The 17,145-nt window shown below is 35.9% G+C and overlaps 1 protein-coding gene and 1 long non-coding RNA gene across 17 annotated transcripts in view; one reads left to right on the top strand and one right to left on the bottom strand.

Annotated features, from left to right (window-relative positions):
• PAM (peptidylglycine alpha-amidating monooxygenase) overlaps positions 1 to 17,145 on the top strand; it is a 274,509-nt gene that overhangs the window by 83,136 nt on the left and 174,228 nt on the right. The window lies entirely within an intron of this gene.
• The window catches only part of LOC108407686 (uncharacterized), a 28,563-nt gene continuing 17,644 nt past the window's right edge, over positions 6,227 to 17,145 (bottom strand). Inside the window, exons 4-6 of one of the 2 annotated variants that reach the window (XR_005059571.2) lie at positions 16,813 to 16,936; positions 11,679 to 11,818; positions 6,227 to 8,888 (exon numbers count right to left, since the gene is read on the bottom strand). This is a non-coding gene — a long non-coding RNA (uncharacterized lncRNA). Of the gene's footprint in view, positions 11,819 to 16,812; positions 16,937 to 17,145 lie in introns of both variants that reach the window. The other variant, XR_001855786.3, reaches the window with a different exon arrangement.

Genomic DNA, 17,145 nt, shown 5'->3' with positions numbered 1-17,145 from the left:
AGATTTCCTCCTTTTTATGGCTCAGTAATATTCCTTGATGCATATGTACCACATATTCTTTATCTATTCATCTAGTGATGGGCTTTGGGTTGCTTCCATATCTTTGCTATTGTAAATAATGCTGCAATGAACATAGATAAGCATGTGATTTTTAAAGTATGTTAAGAGGCTAAGTGAATTTCAGGCATTCTGTAATAATACTATCATTTTTTATAGAACCAGTCTTTCTCTTTCTCTCCCTCTTGTGCACATGTTATGCCTTCTTCCAGTCATTCACCCTTCCTGTGGCATCTCTACGTTTGCATCTTAGTAACCAGTGGTATCAGAGTTCTACATTCCACTGAGACTCAGGTCTCAGAGGTGTTCTTTTTGCTTCTTTTGTAAAGTTTTTTATAACCTGAAAATTCATAAATGTCTGAATTTAACCATGATTAAAACTTTCCAAGCTTTTCTGTGTCCTGGCATTTGTATCCAGTTTATATGTAGCAGCATGTTGATTATTTGGAGATGTACCGTCAATCCTAAATTATCCCTGAATTAGAATACTAAAATATTGGAGTTAGTGTCCTTTTAGGGCAGGTCGACCCATGCCTACAGTTGGGATAAAACCAAGCTACTCCAGTGTATTTTTAGGAGCTTGCGTGCCCTCTTCCTCCCAAATATTATCCCCATTTTCTTTTATTATTAATACTGCCCTTCTGTAATTAGATATACAACTTTCTCGCAAGAACTGGCTGGAGGGATGTCATGAGAAACTCATTCACATGAAAATATATAAACCATGAAACTGGTCACATCACCAATTCTAGACAAATGAGAGGCAGAACAGCTAAGTAACTAGAAGCACAGACTTTGAGTCAGCTAGTCCTGGGGATGTCTTTTCTTTGAGACATTCTGTCACTTTGAACAAGTTAAAGTTATATAACCTTAGTTAGACCACTGTTTCCTCACCTGTAAAATAAAGAAAATAATGTTTCCTCAACTCTGTTTTTAGGAAGGTTAGAAGGAAAATGCATAAAAAATTGAGCAATTTGTTTGGCATTTAGTTAATGCCTGAAAATGTCCATTAATATAACAACAAAATAGCAATACATTGTACAAAGGAAGAGAGAGGGAAAGTGAATAAATGAGAAGCTGAAGACTCTCAAGGCAAATTTGGAGGGAAATCATATCTCTTCCAGGAGTGCTTCCTGTTCACCTTCTCTTGGTTGGGGAAGTGTAGAGGCCCTGACTGATTTTTACATCATGTTGGTTCATTGCTTCCATCTTCACCTTCCATTGTTCATAAACATTTTAGCTTGATTTTCTCTGATAATGTTTTAAACAGGGATTCATCCTTTTCATATTGAATATTTATTAATTGAGGATTTCTGTCCTCAAGGATGTCTCATGTAAAAACAATATGGACATATAGGAAACAGTTAAAGTATACAACTTGTTATATGAGTGTCATTAATGTTACAGAATATTAGGGAAGAGAAAGAACACATTGCAGGGGCCAAACACCATATGAATGACAGCTCCACTTTTCCTGTTGTGATGTGGCCATTGAGATATAATGGCATAAAAGCATGTTTGATACCAGGCAATAAGCTTTATCCTGAAACAGCTATGGTAAAAATCATAATTTTGTCAGATCTTGTTTTCAGAATTTTGGTTTCCTGGAAGAAATTAGCACTGTTAAAAAAAATCCTTTGCTATCAGTACTTGAACAGAGCTAGAGACATAGTTTCTTCACATCCCAGTGAGTGGAGTGGAGAATTAACATGCTGGGTACTCCACGCCTGTCCCCAGGGACCCACATTTTCTGAGCACACATCCTGCATTGAGCTATTTGTGATTGTCCGATAAGCTGTTACAGTGTAAAGGCCAAAATACAAACTATTTTTATGTGTCTATAAGCGCAAAGTGCAGTTACTGGAATCACCTACTTGTTTTAGTGGCAGTCTTGATTTCATATAGAGGAGAATCAAAGGCACATATAATTAATTGTTGAATATGGCATTAAATGGTTCCCTTTAAAAAAATTTTTAGTTGATGATAGATTTGAAATGTGTTCTTTAATTGTCCATCAACTACCTGATTAAATAGAAGTGTTTTATGACTATGTTGTCAGTCTCCTGAGTTTAATGCCAGTTCATTGATACTAGACATGATTTGGTTAATTTTGTTTTATGATGATTTTTAAAAAGAGGAAATTCTCACTTTTGTACCTCATTATTGTATCGTCTGATGACCCCCTCCTTTTTGGAACATTTAGTTTGAACCTGAGTTTAGTAGAGTTTGTTATGATACTGTAGTAGTTTACAGGTAGCTCACTCATGTACGTGATGTGAAAGTTGCATATCTATAAATTTGACAGATATTTGCTGATGCCCCACACAGAACACTGTGGGGACAATAGAGAACAAAGCATACAAAGATCCCTGCTCTCATAGAGTTTGCAGTTGGAAATTAAACAAAGTAATAAGTTAAATAGATGATACTGTAATGAGATCAAATACTTTGTACGAGTAGAGGCGGCTAGGTAGTGCCATGAGCATGGGGAGTGTGCAGTTTTAAGTACCGAGGTTACTCACCAGGAACTGGTGACAATTGAGCAAAGACATGAAGGTGAGCAAGCAGAAAAACCACGCAGATACATGGGGTGGATATTCTAGGCAGAGGAAACAGCAAGTGCAGCGCCCCTGGAATGGGAGCCTGCCTTTATATAGGACAGCAAGGGGGCCAGTGTGCCTGGAGACAAGGAGCAGGGGGAGTGGGGAGGAGAGGCTGGTTTGCAGGGAAAGGGGTTGGGGGAGGAGAGGCTGGCTTGCAGGGCTTTGCATGCTAGGTAAGGACTTGCTTCCACTTTTATTCTGACCCAAAATAGAAGCTGCGGAGGGGTTAAGCGGAGGAGTGACATGAACTGCTTTATCTTTTAAAGGCTTGTTATGATCGTTGTGCATTGAGGACAGATTATAAAGTGGCAAGGGCAAAGGCAGAGAGACAAGTTAGGAGGCAATTACAATACCTGGGCGTGAGAAGATGATATCTGTCTACTGACTGTGCGTTTGATGCTGTGTTTATTACATACAAAGACTGGTAGAAAGAGGTAATTTCTGTTTATTTTTCAGTCTCATTTTTTCCTGTGGTTCAAATCTTACATGAAACGGAAAGATAAATCAATGACATGCCTCACATTATTTCAGTCATTACTGGTAATAATATGAATCTTGTGTGTGTGTAGCGTTTTATAGTTTTCAAGGCATTCTTCCATCTATTGCCACATCTAGGCCACACAAAGCCTGTTTAATGGGTAAATTAATAGGACGCATATAGGACGTGCCTAGAGTCATGCAACTGGTACCTTCTCTTCAGGAGTGTGCATATTGGCTGCAGTGAATATTTAAGAACTAAGCAATAATCAATAACCATCTAAGCATGGAGGAGGGGATTTGGGTATACTTGAAGAAATTTACTCAGCAGCTGACTCCTTAAAGAGTGTTTCTGTCATTGGGAGTGGCCAAGTTGTCAAGCTGAAAAACCTCTGTTGTTATTGGAATGGAATTTGTAAATTGTTCATAAGAGATTCTAAACAAGAACATTCATAGTTTTCTCCTTTTAAGTTCACCTTTTCTTTTTGTTGGGTTCACATATCTAAAGATGAACTAGATAAAAGTATATTAAAACTGGAAGAAGCGCCCACATCCCCTCCACAACTGCAGGGGGAATAGGGGGAATTATAATACCGAAACATATTTAATTTTTGCTGAGCAGTAATACTAGGTACAGTATTGCCTTGTATATGTCAAAGTATTTCAGGCAAAGATGGTTTTCATATAGGGAATTTAAATAATGAAGCTTATGACATTTTACTTTCGACCTACAAAATACATTGAACACGATTTAAGTATTCAACTTAATGGCAAAGAAAGTAGCATAAATAACTTCTGGGTGATTTAATTTAAATTTAAAATATATTTTAAGTGTTTCAGAGAAAAGGGTGAGATATTGTAGAAATTGCCATATATTATAGTAGTTGAGAAGGCAGAGTGTATTTTGTATGATGTAATGGCTGTTGCAAAATTTGAATGAAAAAAATCTGAATGGGCAATACCTTTGTAGTCAAAGGGAATAATATATCACTTGGATTGTGTTCTTGAATTGCCCTTTGTCTAGGACATTGGGTTTTTTAACATAACAGCAGTAAAATGCAAAAAAGGCAGATTAATATAGTGGTGTTTGTGAAAAAATTTAAGTGCTCAGGGTAGGAATTTGAACTTAATGGTTCACACAGTAGTACTCCATTTCTTTCCTACAAATATGATTATTGAAAAGATTAATATTTTATATTGAAAAAGCTACTCATTTGAATAAGCTCTCAATTATAATATTCCCCATTAAAAATGTATTTTTTTTTCACTTTTCATTTGAAATAGCAATATGTGTAAAATGCAATTGATGTTCTGGCTTTCATTCTGACAAGCCTTTGCAATATGTAGAAGACATGGTAGGAATAGTTCTTTTGAAGTATTCCTTTTGAACCTTTTGGTGCAGAATGGTGTCAGGGCAGCTGAGCGACTGGTGCCCTGGGTGACATCTGAGACAGCGAGTTATTGTTCTCTGGTCTTATCCTTTTTAATGCTAACCAGTCTTTACATCCTCCCTCTCTCCTTTTCCTTTCTCTTGTTGATTTAATTCCTCCATTCAACAGTATTATTGAGTGGCTACTATATGCTAGGCATCATTGCAGAGGCTGGAAATATAGCTGCTTGTTCTTTTAAAACTTACTGTCTTGTGAGGAAGGTGAACAATGAACAACGTAAACAAGTGAAAATATTGACCATGAAAAGGCCAAGACAGAGTAGGAAGAGCAGCAGTGGGTGGATGGGGGGAGAGGGAAGGCCCCTCTGCTCACAGGCAAGCTGACACCCTGGTAAGAGAGAGCATGCTCCAGCCAGCAGATTCATGTTAGCCAGGCTGCACTCCCTTCGGAGGTGAAGCCAGTGGCACGCTTTCCCTCTTCTCCCTCCCCAGGGCTATGCCAGAGGTACAAGATGGACTGTCATTCCCTAATATGCCTTCACTTTCATACTTCCGATTAAGAATTCACTAATTATTACATATTTTGGAATGCTTTCCTGATCCCTCCACTCCCCCCTCGCTTCACCCTTTAGTACCACACGGCATGTTGCATTCGCTTCTATGATAGACCTTCTCACATTGCCTTGCAGCATTGATCTTTCCTCTATTTCCAAAATGCCACCACTCCCTGTCCCAGTAAAAGCCAGGTAAGCATCATTTCTATTCATCTTTGCTTTTCTAGAGGCTAACACAGTGTCTGAAAAAAATGTTTCAATAACTGTGTTGTACTTTTTAACCAAATAAATTGTTTAATGTTGCAATACTTCTCATAATTTCAGTTTACAAATACACTTCTTTCTTTTCTGATACCTAAATGAAATGAAAGCAGAAAATGTAATATAAGGGGTTAATTTAAGTAACATAATGCATTCTTTTCAATAAAATAAAATAAAATGTAAAAGGTACATTAATAACTAGCCTCCTCTCTTTCACTATTCTATTTTTCTCAACCAAAGACAGCAGGATTCTGAACCATATTTAGAATTAATCAGAAGAAATATGAGACAAATAGAAAAACAACATAATTGTATATGCACTTTTAAACTGCAAAATGAATTATATAAGTCATTTGAGGATCTTTGTGATTCCTTATAGTGCAATCCATTATGTGGCTCACCTTAAATTATAATGTAACACTGAAAAAAATGCCATGGCCCTAAGTAATATTTTGTGTAGATGATGTCATCATGTGTTTATAGGAATTAGAATAGTTATTTGTTACTTTTCTTAGAAAAATGATATAAACATTTGAAAGCAATATTTAAAAAGAAAATGCATTGTGAATATTTAGTTGCACATGCTTTGTTTGCCCACTCCTAATATGGGAAGAATTTGATCATAGTGAGTTCATTCCTACAGTTTTAAAACTGTTTGCCATCTTTTCCATTTGATCGAACAAATTAAGTATCATCAATTTACAGATTAATAATCATTGCCTTTAAAAATAATGGCATTTTCCTGCTGTTTCTGGTAGAGTCTTTGTGTGTGTGTGTGTGTGTGTGTGTGTGTGTGTGTATACCCCTTCATCCACCTCACCACCACTCCCACCCACCCCAACTCCTCCCCTTAGGTAACCACTAGTCACTTCTCAGTGTCTATGAGTCTGCTGCTGTTTTATTGCTTCTGTTTTACTTTGTTTTTCTATTTTACTGAGCATAATGCTCTCTAGCTTAATTCATGTTGTTGCAAATGGCAGATTTCTTTTCTTTTTATGGCTGAATAATATTCCATTTGTATATATACCACATCTTCTTTATCTGTTCATCTATTGATGCACACTTAGGTTGCTTCCATATCTTGGCTATTGTAAATAGTGTGGCAATAAACATAGGGGTGATAAGTCTTTTTGAATCAGGGATTTTGTTTTCTTTGGGAAATTTCTAGGAGTGGAATTACTGGGTCAAATGGTACTTCTATTTTTAGTTTATTTGAGGAACCTCCATACTGCTTTCCACAGAAGCTGAACCAATTGGCATTCCCATCAACAATGTAAGAAGGTTCCCATTTCTCCACATCCTCTCCAACAATTTATTTCTTGTCTTTTGGATAGTGGCCATTCTAACAGTCTAACCTCAGCACAATGAGGTTATGTCTCATTGTGGTTTTAATTTGCGTTTCCCTGATGATTAGCAATGTGGAGCATCTTTTCAGGTGCCTGTTGGCCATTTGTATTTCTTCTTTGGAGAAATGTCTGTTTCTGGTAAAGTCTTTTTAAGTCTACTTATGATCTAACCATTTTTACTTTATACCAGTTTTCAGGAATGACCATTATGTTCTTTGGATGTGAATTATTTCCCAAAAAGGAGAAGAATATAAATAACACAAATGCTTAACTTTATTTTTTGTCATTTTCTACATTTAAATACATTTTTATATTGTTCCTACTAAAATGTCAATTACTAGATAATAAAAGTAAAAAGATAAATTCAGCTGAATATAATGAAGAGAAGGGAATAAAATATATGAATATGATTCAATAATTTAACTTTTGTTTTCTTCATATGTGACAGAAAAACATGTCAACTCCTAATATTTTAGTTGAATGATAATTACTATATAAAAGAGAAATCTAGTATTATTTTGATGCACTCTCAAGGTAAATATCTGCTTTTGTTTTTAATTTATTGTGAGTTCAAAGGGAATAGTTTCATGAGTTTCTGTTAATGATCAGTAAATAAAAATAAGAAGAAAATAGTGAGGAGAGAGCAAAGTTGTAGCTTCTGCTTCGTATTAGAAGCTATTAGCGTTAACACATATATCATGAATATCTTTAATTCTTAATTAAAAATCTTGATTAAGATGGAGGGGTTTCTGGTTTTTCACCTTTAAATATTCTTTAACATGGAGAGTTGACTATGATGGATTGACTAATATGTAATAAATACAGATCAGAGGTCTGGAATAATTCTTAAAATATCCACTCCAACTCCCTGAATCTCTGAAGAAGTATACCTAATTTCTAAAGATCTTTTAAATTTTTTTCATTACTTTTTCATTGTGATACATGTCATACATACAGATGCATGCACAGAGCTTAGGTGGTTTAAAGAAATAGCTATAAACTCCCATGGACACGCCACCCAGATCAAGAAATAGAACATTACTAGTATTCCAGAAGTATTGTCCATGGGGAATTTCATTTGCTTTCTATCAGAACCAGTCTAGTTGTTTTCAAAGTTATTCAAGGAATCCATGTCCAATCATTCTTTTCCCCAAAGTTTCAGAGACGTATTATTGGAAAGAGTTAAAATCCACAGAAACCCTGGCTAGCCCAGTGATATTTCTGTTCCTGGTACTTTTGAAATGCATCGAGTGACGTATCATTCAGGTAATTATACCAGTTGATGCATTTGGTGAATAAACTGTAAAGAGCATTCTTCTGTCTGTTTTTAAAATGCAGGGGTTTAAGATGAAAAGTTATAGAGGTCTGGGTGAATAGCATTGACACTGACTATCATTTTTGATGATATAACAAGTCCAGAAGAACTGCAATCAGTTGAATAACAGGATAGAAGGCAGCTACTAGAAAGCAATCTTCAATTAATAAGACAACAGAAAAATGACTTAAGTAATGTAATCAGGTTTCTCAGAAGAAAAAAATGTCTACTGCCATTCCCGACTAGACACTAGATCTTTACATGTACCCCTCAGTGGTCTGCCCATAAAACATGTTGCTTTTCTTCATTTTGGCAGGTACAGCACTATGTCCAAACTTGTTTCCTATGCTGCTTTCTTACACTGGGGCCATTTGTTTGGCTCTGTTATACTGTATTTTGGATTATTAATCACTGAGCAGATACTTTATTACTGTAAAAGGAATTATAAACATCACTGATGATGCAGCATTTCCCTCCCCCTCGAGGAGAGCTGTTGACAAGTATGACAATCTGTGGTCAGATTACTGGAACAGAAAGAAAACAGGAAGGAAAAGTAAATTAGCCACCGCAAGTCTACGTATATTTTTCTAAAAAGAGAAAAAAACACACACATTTAAAGGTAGGTATTTATTATAATTGAAGAGTGGAAAAAATAGTTCCCCTTTCAGATTTAGTATTGTATCCCCCCCACTCCTTTATTTTCATTTTCCTTGCCGTCCTGGTTTACTTCCGTGCTCTGTAGCCGATCTGCTTAATAATCATTGTTGCCAGGGCAAAGCTGCCGTCAGCCAGAGATGTGACAATGCACAGAGAGAGATATTTCAGCATTCCAAGACACAGACGACATTAAATATGGTGTCAGACAGACCAGGTCTTTATTTTGACCTATAAAACATAGATGCTATTATAAAAAGTATCACTACACAAAATGTCTTCGACCAGTACCTTTGGATGATATCAGTCTTCGAGGTTTGCAGTATATTTTATTGCTGTATTGTCTGCCTCCTCTCTTTTACATTTGAAAAGAAATCCAAGGGGAATCACTGTACTATATGTCAATTTTGAATCAACTTGTCTGACTTCAGAGGCACCCCTGAATGGACTGTTGTGTTTTCTTGTTAGAGTATATTCCTTAATATATTAAAGGGTCAAGGGTTTTATTATTACTAGCCTGGGGAAGAGCAGGAAATAATCAATATTCTTTTCTAGATCTCTCCCTAGGTGTCTTACAACCCCATCTATTTATTTTTTATTTCTCCTTTACTTCTCCTGGTTGAGGTCTTTTCTAGTTACAGTCTCTCACATCTCATACACAGTCCATTAGGATATCCTATTTTCTCTACCTTCAGAATATACTGAGAATCCAGCCACTTGTTGTCTCAGCTGCTACCACCCTGGATCAAACCACATGGAATAGACAGCAAAAAATAATATTATATACTGTGCTTTTCTTGCTTATACCCTTGCCTCTTCCAGCCTCCTGAGTCCAATCTCAATAGCCAAAGGGATCCTTTTGAAATGTAAATCCTATCATGTCCTTCTCAAACTGCAGTGACTCTCCTTTGACCACCAGCAAGAGTCTCCACAGTGACCTACCTACAAGGCTCTACAGATCCATTCTCTGTTACTTGTCTGACCTGCTCCCCCTACTTGATTCAACCACATATCCTGTCCCCTATGAGTTTTAGTCAATTGTCACCTTTATAGTTTTGCAATGTACCCCCCCCACCCCAGGAGTCCTATTCTGTAGTACCCTGCTTTCCCTTTTTTTCATACAATAGTAACTTATTATGTGTATTTATTGTCTGTTTTCCTGCTGTAATATAAGCTGTATGAAGGCTGGGATCCTTATTTTGCCAGTTAAGCACTTAGAAGTTATTTATTGAGTAAGTGAATAAATATTTATAAAGAAATAAGCCGTGCACCCCCATTTCTTATTACTTTTCTCCTTCCCAGAGTCTCACAGCCCCTCTTTTTTTTTTTTTTTTTTTTTTAGGAGAGCAAGATACTTTTATTTAGGAGAGCAAGGCTTTTATTTAGAGATAAAGTGAAAGGACAGAGCTCCCGGCTCACGCCAGGAGGGGACAAGAGAGTCCCCAGCCCCTCTTATGTATAACTAGACAAATCAACAGAGCATTATCAGTTCTCTTAGATGTAGCATCCTAAACCAAATATTAAAACTGAAACTTAGAAAGTGCATCTCAAATATAATGTCTTTAATGATTTTTAAGTGATCATAACACCCTTATTTCTGTCTCTGTCAAAAACATCCAGAGAGGAGTAACTAAAGAAAGGGAGACACTTTTTAAAAATCTGTATTTAACATCTTTTTTGATTTCTGTGTGACTCTAAGTGGAATGCAGATCTCCTGTAATTTACAGCTTGGAGTGAGGAATGAGAACCTCAGAATAAATGCAGAATAGTATCAGATAAGGAAATAGATCATCATCCTCTGGTCTTAATCCATTTGGGCTGCTACTACAGAAACTATAGACTGAGTAACTATAAACAGCAGAAGGGTATTTCTCACAGTTCTGGAGACTGGGAAGTTCAAGATCAAGACACCAGCAGATCCGAGGTCTGGTGAGAAGCTGCTTCCTAACTCATAGACAGCCATCTTTACGTTGCATCCCTGTGCGGGAGGGCTGAGGGCACTCTCCAGTGTCTCTTTTATGAGAACACTGATCTCCTGCGTGAGGGTGAAGCCCTCATGACCTAACCATCTACCAGAGGCCCCGCATCCCAACACCATCACACTGGGGTCAGGATTTCAACATAGGAGTTTTGGGGGAACACAAACTTTCAGTCTACAGCATCTGTCTATTCCTAGATTTAGAAATAAAATATCAGGACTAAGGGATGGAAATTCTTAAGAGAAAGTTTGACATTAAAAACCACAAAAAATATGAAAAAAATTAGTTTACAGCAGTATTTTTTTTTTAGAAACAACCATGGCGCATATCGTGGTCTACTTGAAAAGTGTTATTAAGTCAGTAAATTAGAATATTTTAGGTGAATTTAACTAATAACATTTGAAGACAGTAAGGATTCTACAGAAAAGAATAAAGATCTCCTGTAAGTTAATGACAAAATATAGATATCAGCAGAAAATGTAGTGTAAGTATGGGTTGGATTCTGGAACAGGAAAGTGGATTAAAAATTTTACCAAAAAATTTTGTGAACATCTGGCTGAAACTTTTTGCCAAATGTTCATCAATGAAGGGAGGAATCTTTTAATTCAGTTATATCCATGAAGCTGATCACAGTATTATATGCTAAATAGCTGAAAGGATGGTACAGTGTGTGCATAGAAGGGGCATTAGAATTCTAAGAGCTACCAGAAAAAATTCTGACGTGAACATCAACTATTTTAATGACTACTCTGACTACAAGGAGTCTTTCTAGCCTTTGTTTTTTTCCCATTTTCAGAAACCACAATTTAAGAGGTCTCTGGACAAATGGAAACTCTTCCCAAAAATATTAGCTGGTGTGACGAAATGAAGGAAGAGGAATAAACTGTCTAGAAAACACACTGCCTAGGCACTGACATTGTGTCTCATTTAATACCCTCCACTCTGCAAGTTGATTAGTGTCTCCACTATACAGACATGCTCGTGTTGTTCAGATGAAGTGCGGCAACAGTGATTAACTTTTTCAAAGGCACACAGGTACCACCTGGCAAACCACCATTCAGACTGATCTGTCTTGATTCCAAATCCATATTCCATCTCATTCTCTGTAGGAAGATTCAGGAAGGACTTCTATAGTTGACTTTAAATATTTTAACGTTGTCATATCAAAGACTTAGTTTTTCTCTAAGAAAGAAAAAAGTAGACCAAATTGGTATAGGCTCTTGGGAATAAGAACTTACGGCTCAGCAAATGCACTTCTAGCGGAGGAAGCCCTCTGAGGATAGGGAGGGCTGCTTCATGATATAGTTGCTTTCTGGTCCTTTAGGTAGTCATACAGGCTGGGTGATGCTGGATTCTTAAATTATTTGTCTTTTGATCTCTGCAAGTCTACAATTTAAAAATTCCTACAACCTAACACCAGTACCAAAGCCACAGTCGTAGCATTATTACGATTTTTATTATTTATTTGTGTTTTAGACTATTAGAAGAATATAAAGTCAAATAGTCTACAGTGCATTAGATGCATTATCAAACAAATATACTCCCAAGAACTCTTTGAGCTAACGTCTGTTTACAAATGAGGTTGCAGATTGAGAGTATTTGGAGTTTACCTAGAATAAAATGCCTTATAAATGATTGAACTGGGAATTTAATCAAGGCCCTTTATACTCAGTGCTCTTTTTACCAAAAGGTAATTATCAATAAAACCAACAAAATAGGCACAGTCTTGGGAACATATTTCAACAGAACTAACTCAAGAAGAAGTAGAAAATTAAAAAGGTCTATAACCCTTAAAGAGATTCAATCAGTTATTAAAAACTTATTTACTCCAAATCCTAAAAGGTGTGAACATTTTATATATATTCGGCTTTTTATGGGTATTTGGGTTGTTTCTAGCTTGGCTTTGTTATAAATAATGCTTGTGATGATGAACATTCTTGTATGTTTCTTTTGGTGTTCATGTACACACATTTCTGCTGGAATTAAGTGTAGGAATGGAAATACTGGACCACTGGGTATGCTTGTCTTAAACTTTACTAGATATCGCCAAAAAGATTTCCAAAGTTTTATATTCTCACTAGCAGGACTGAGAGTTCCAGTTGTTCCACTGGTATTTTCAGTCTCTATAATTTTTGTTTCAGCTATACTGGTTGGTGAATAGTGGTATCTCTTTATATATGTATATATATATTTATTTTTTTATTAAGGTATCATTGATATACACTCTTATGAAGGTTTCACAAGAAAAACAATGTGATTATTACATTCACCCTTATTATCGAGTTCCCACCCCCACCCCATTGCAGTCACTGTCCATCAGTGTAGTAAGATGCCACAGAGTCCCTATTTGTCTTCTCTGAGCTACACTGCCTTCCCCGTGACCCCACACACACCATGCGCACCAATCATGATACCCCTCAATCCCCTTCTCCCTCCCTCCCTACCTACCCTCTCCCATCCCTCCCCTTTGGTAACCACTAGTCCCTTCTTGGAGTCTGTGAGTCTGTTGCTGTTTTGTTCCTTCAGTTTTGCTTCATTGTTATACTCCACAAATGAGGGAAATCATCCGTTGCTTGTCTTTCTCTGCCTGACGTGGTATGAACATTTTTATAAGAAAATTCTGTAAACAATTGTAACCTAGAGTCTAGAAGAGTATTTGCTTCCCAACTCATTTTATAAGGCTTGGATAACCTTGATGTCAAAGCTAGAAAAGTGAGGATGATAAGAGGAAAGTAAAGCAAGTCTTGTAAAGTTTGATGTAGGAATCTTAAATAAAATAATGAAACTGAGTCCAGCCATGTGTCTGAAACATGTATCAGGACCAAAGAAGTTTTATCCAACAAGTTAGAGTGGCTTGACATTGGAAAATCAGTTAAGGTAATTCTCCACATTGATAGATTAAAGGAAAAAAAAACATGTTTTCTTAATGATTTCTTAAAAACAGATAAAATCCAGTGTCCTGTCATAATAAGAACTGTCAGCAAACTAGAAATAGAAAGTAACATTACTAACTGGATAAAGGGTTTCTACCAAGACCCACAGCAAATGTCATACTTGATGCTGAAACATCAAATTAGAAGTGTTCCATTTACAATGGGAAATGAAACATTCTACTCTCAATTGTATTCACTACTGTACTACAGGTCCTATCCAAAGCAATAAACAATAAACATAAAAATAAAAATATTACATATGTATTTAAATTAAGATTAATGTTACATATAACTATATATGTATAATTAATATACATTAAAATTATACAATCTTTTCTTTGAAACAACACTAATCCAAACTATTTTTCAATGATGACACTTGGAAAGAAAATTAAATTATCTTTCTTTGCTGTTTTATGGTCTTTATAAATATATTCTTTGTTTCTATTCAAAAGTGTTGATGGAAAAAAACATGGACAAAACAAAGTCTAGAGGAAATCATTATTTTGTCTTGGAAATTCTTGACGTAAAATTCTTTGATTAAAATGTATTGATGGGTATTGTCAATTTTTATAATGAGGATAATTTATAAAGAGAAATTTCTGGAGAACAATAGTTTAATACTTCAGGTCCTGCAAACTTTGATCTTACTGAGCAGTGGTGGTATATATTTGGGATATACCATATACCAAAACAAATTAAAATATCTTTAAAAAGATAGAAGTTAATTTCTGTCATCAATGAGAGTCTTATTTATATTTTGGAGATAAGGTGGTATGGCTTTTCCTTATACTCATCAGAGACCGAGCTCTTTCCAGCCCACCACTCTTCCATCTTTACGATATAACCCCTGTCCTCCTATCCAGAACAGCTGTTAAACCAACAGGCATAAGATGCCTGCTTTAGCCAGCAGGATAGAAAAAGGGGAAAAGCAGGCCCACAAACAAAACTTTGCCACATGGATTTTCCTATCTGCAAGTGAGGCTAGGGCATGTCATCCTTTAATTTAGCAGCATTGTGACCAGATAGAAATAGAGTTCTTGTGATGAATTAGAAGGAGAAATGGGAGATTGTAAGGCTAGTGGCCTCCATTATGGGTGATATTCTCACCTAATAATTAAGCTGGTTTAATTGTTGGAAGATTAGAATGAGGTAAAATCTTTACTTGATTTTACCTTGTCCCCTTAAGTATGGGAATAGTGTGTCACTGAGCTGTTGTTTTTTTTAAAGAAAATTTTGTCATTGTGAAAAGTAAACAAATTAACATAGAAACAAGAATTAACACACATAACGAGCTTCATTAAAATCCAGTTATTTAGAGTGAACTTGTCCAGTTCTTTAGAGCAAGTCATGCTAACAAATTGTACTTAGCATAATTGCTGGGTTAATACTATCTCTTTTTTTCAGATTAAACATTTTTTATTTGCATTTATTACAGCAGTTGTCCTCTGCACTTGAAGTGGTGATACACTGTTTATTTATATTTTCTAGGACCCAGAATCAAGCCTTGATTCTTTCTACTGTATCTACCAATTGTCAAACTCTGCTACAAATATGCACAACACACACTGTTGTTTCTCTATTTTGTAGTATAAGAATCATCATTTCCTTGTTATTAAAAAAAAAATCAAATCTAAGGGGTTATGAGAACATGCAGAGTCTGTGGTTTTTGTCATTTGAACATCCTGGCAGTTTTGTTGTAGATATGTAACGACTTAAAGAGCTTTAAAGGTTAAAAGGAAGAGGTGTGAATTGTAGTGCTTCAAGTAAGTTTAGAGAGCATTCTCAGCCACTTCTCTCAGTCTGCCTATCACAACTTTACTGAAGGGCCAAAAATGAACAGTCACAAAAATATAGAGCTCCCTAAAAGTATTTATGAATTTATTCATAATCAAAATCTTCCTAGAACTATTTTACTGAACTTACAAATATAGATTCATTCGTCTTGAAAAATCAGTTGGAGATAATAGTACCCAACAAAATGTTGACAAATAAGGCAAAGGGAACTTGAACTGTCAGATGTGAAAAGTACCCATTATAAAATTAAAATCTGACCAAATATAAAAATGGATAGTTAATGAGACAGAATAAATAACTGGAAAAGATGCTCCAGTTTGTATAGCTACATAGCATCTGTCAGGACTGCCTGCACTGATGTGTATAATGTGGCTATACACAAAATTGGGTAATTATTTGTGAAAAATTAAAGTCGATTCCTATCACATGCCATACACAAAAATATTTCAGATGGATTCAAAAGTTGTTAACAAAAATGAAACCATCATTTAACTAATATCAAGGTAGGAGAAGGACAAAAATGAGAGAAAAACACAAAGGAAAAAAATGTTTATCACTTGGTTTCACAAAATACAACTTAAATTTATATATATGTGTATCCACATATATGTAAATGCATAGAAAAGAGATGGAAGAATACACATATACTCATTAAGGAAATGCAAATTAAAAACATAATTTAAAAAAGCACAATGAAATATCACCACATACCTATCACATTAGCTAAATTTAAAAAATTGTGGTAACACCAAATGGCAGGGATATGGAGAACTGCATCACTCATACATTGCTAATGGGAATCTAAATGGCACAGCCACTTTGGGAAAGACTGTGACAGTTTTTCACAGAATGACCATATGACCCAGCAATTGCATTCTTGAACATTTATCCCAGAGAAATAGAAATTTATGTTCACACAAAACCTGCATGTGCCTGTTCATAGCAGCATTATTCATAGAAGTAAAGAACTGGAAACAACCCAAATGCCTTTCAAAAGGTGAACAGTTAAAAGCAAACTGTGGTGCAGCTATACCATGAAATAAGACTCAGCAGTAAAAAGGGATGAACTGTTGATATGTGCAACAACTTGGATGGGTCTCACAGGAATTACAGTGGGTGAAAAGTCCATCTCAGAAGATGTATAATTCTGTTTATATAACATTCTTGAAATGACAAACTTAAAAGATGGGGAACTGATTTCCTCATTGTGCTATTGTATCGTAGTTGTACAAGATGTATCATAGGGGACATTGGAAGGGTTCTGCCTGTATTTATTCCAATTGCATGTAAGTCTTCAGTAATCTAAAAACAAAAAGTTCTCCCAAATAAGAATAAACAAACAAAAAATGAATGATCTTTCAACTCGAGAGGAAAGGGTCAAAAGACTCAATGGTGTGGGTAAGTAACTTGCCCAGAATCCCACAGCCTATGAGTAGCAGCACTTACATTTGAACTCAGATGTCTGACTTTGAAGTCTGTGTGTCCACAGCATGTGCCATCTTCCTGAAGGTCCCACTCAAGGTAAATGGCAGTCATTTTTACAGGCAGGCCTTGAAGCCAGTTCTCCAGACTAGAAAAGAAAATTGAAATCATATCTGAGGTTGTAGTCAGACTCTCCTCAACTGTGTTTTCCAAAAATATCTGGCAGTGCCTCTTAAACACCATCTGTGCATTCTCAATAAAATGCACATTCTAATTCATTCAGTCTTGGGTGGAGCCTGAAACCATCTAATAAGTTCCCAGGTGGTAACCCATAGACCAGTCACTGAGCAGCAAGGA

Source organism: Manis javanica, chromosome 1 (genome assembly GCF_040802235.1).
Source record: "Manis javanica isolate MJ-LG chromosome 1, MJ_LKY, whole genome shotgun sequence".
NCBI classification, from domain to species: domain Eukaryota; kingdom Metazoa; phylum Chordata; class Mammalia; order Pholidota; family Manidae; genus Manis; species Manis javanica.
Note: the sequence above shows the minus strand (reverse complement) of the source record. Positions and strands in the feature narration are given on the sequence as shown.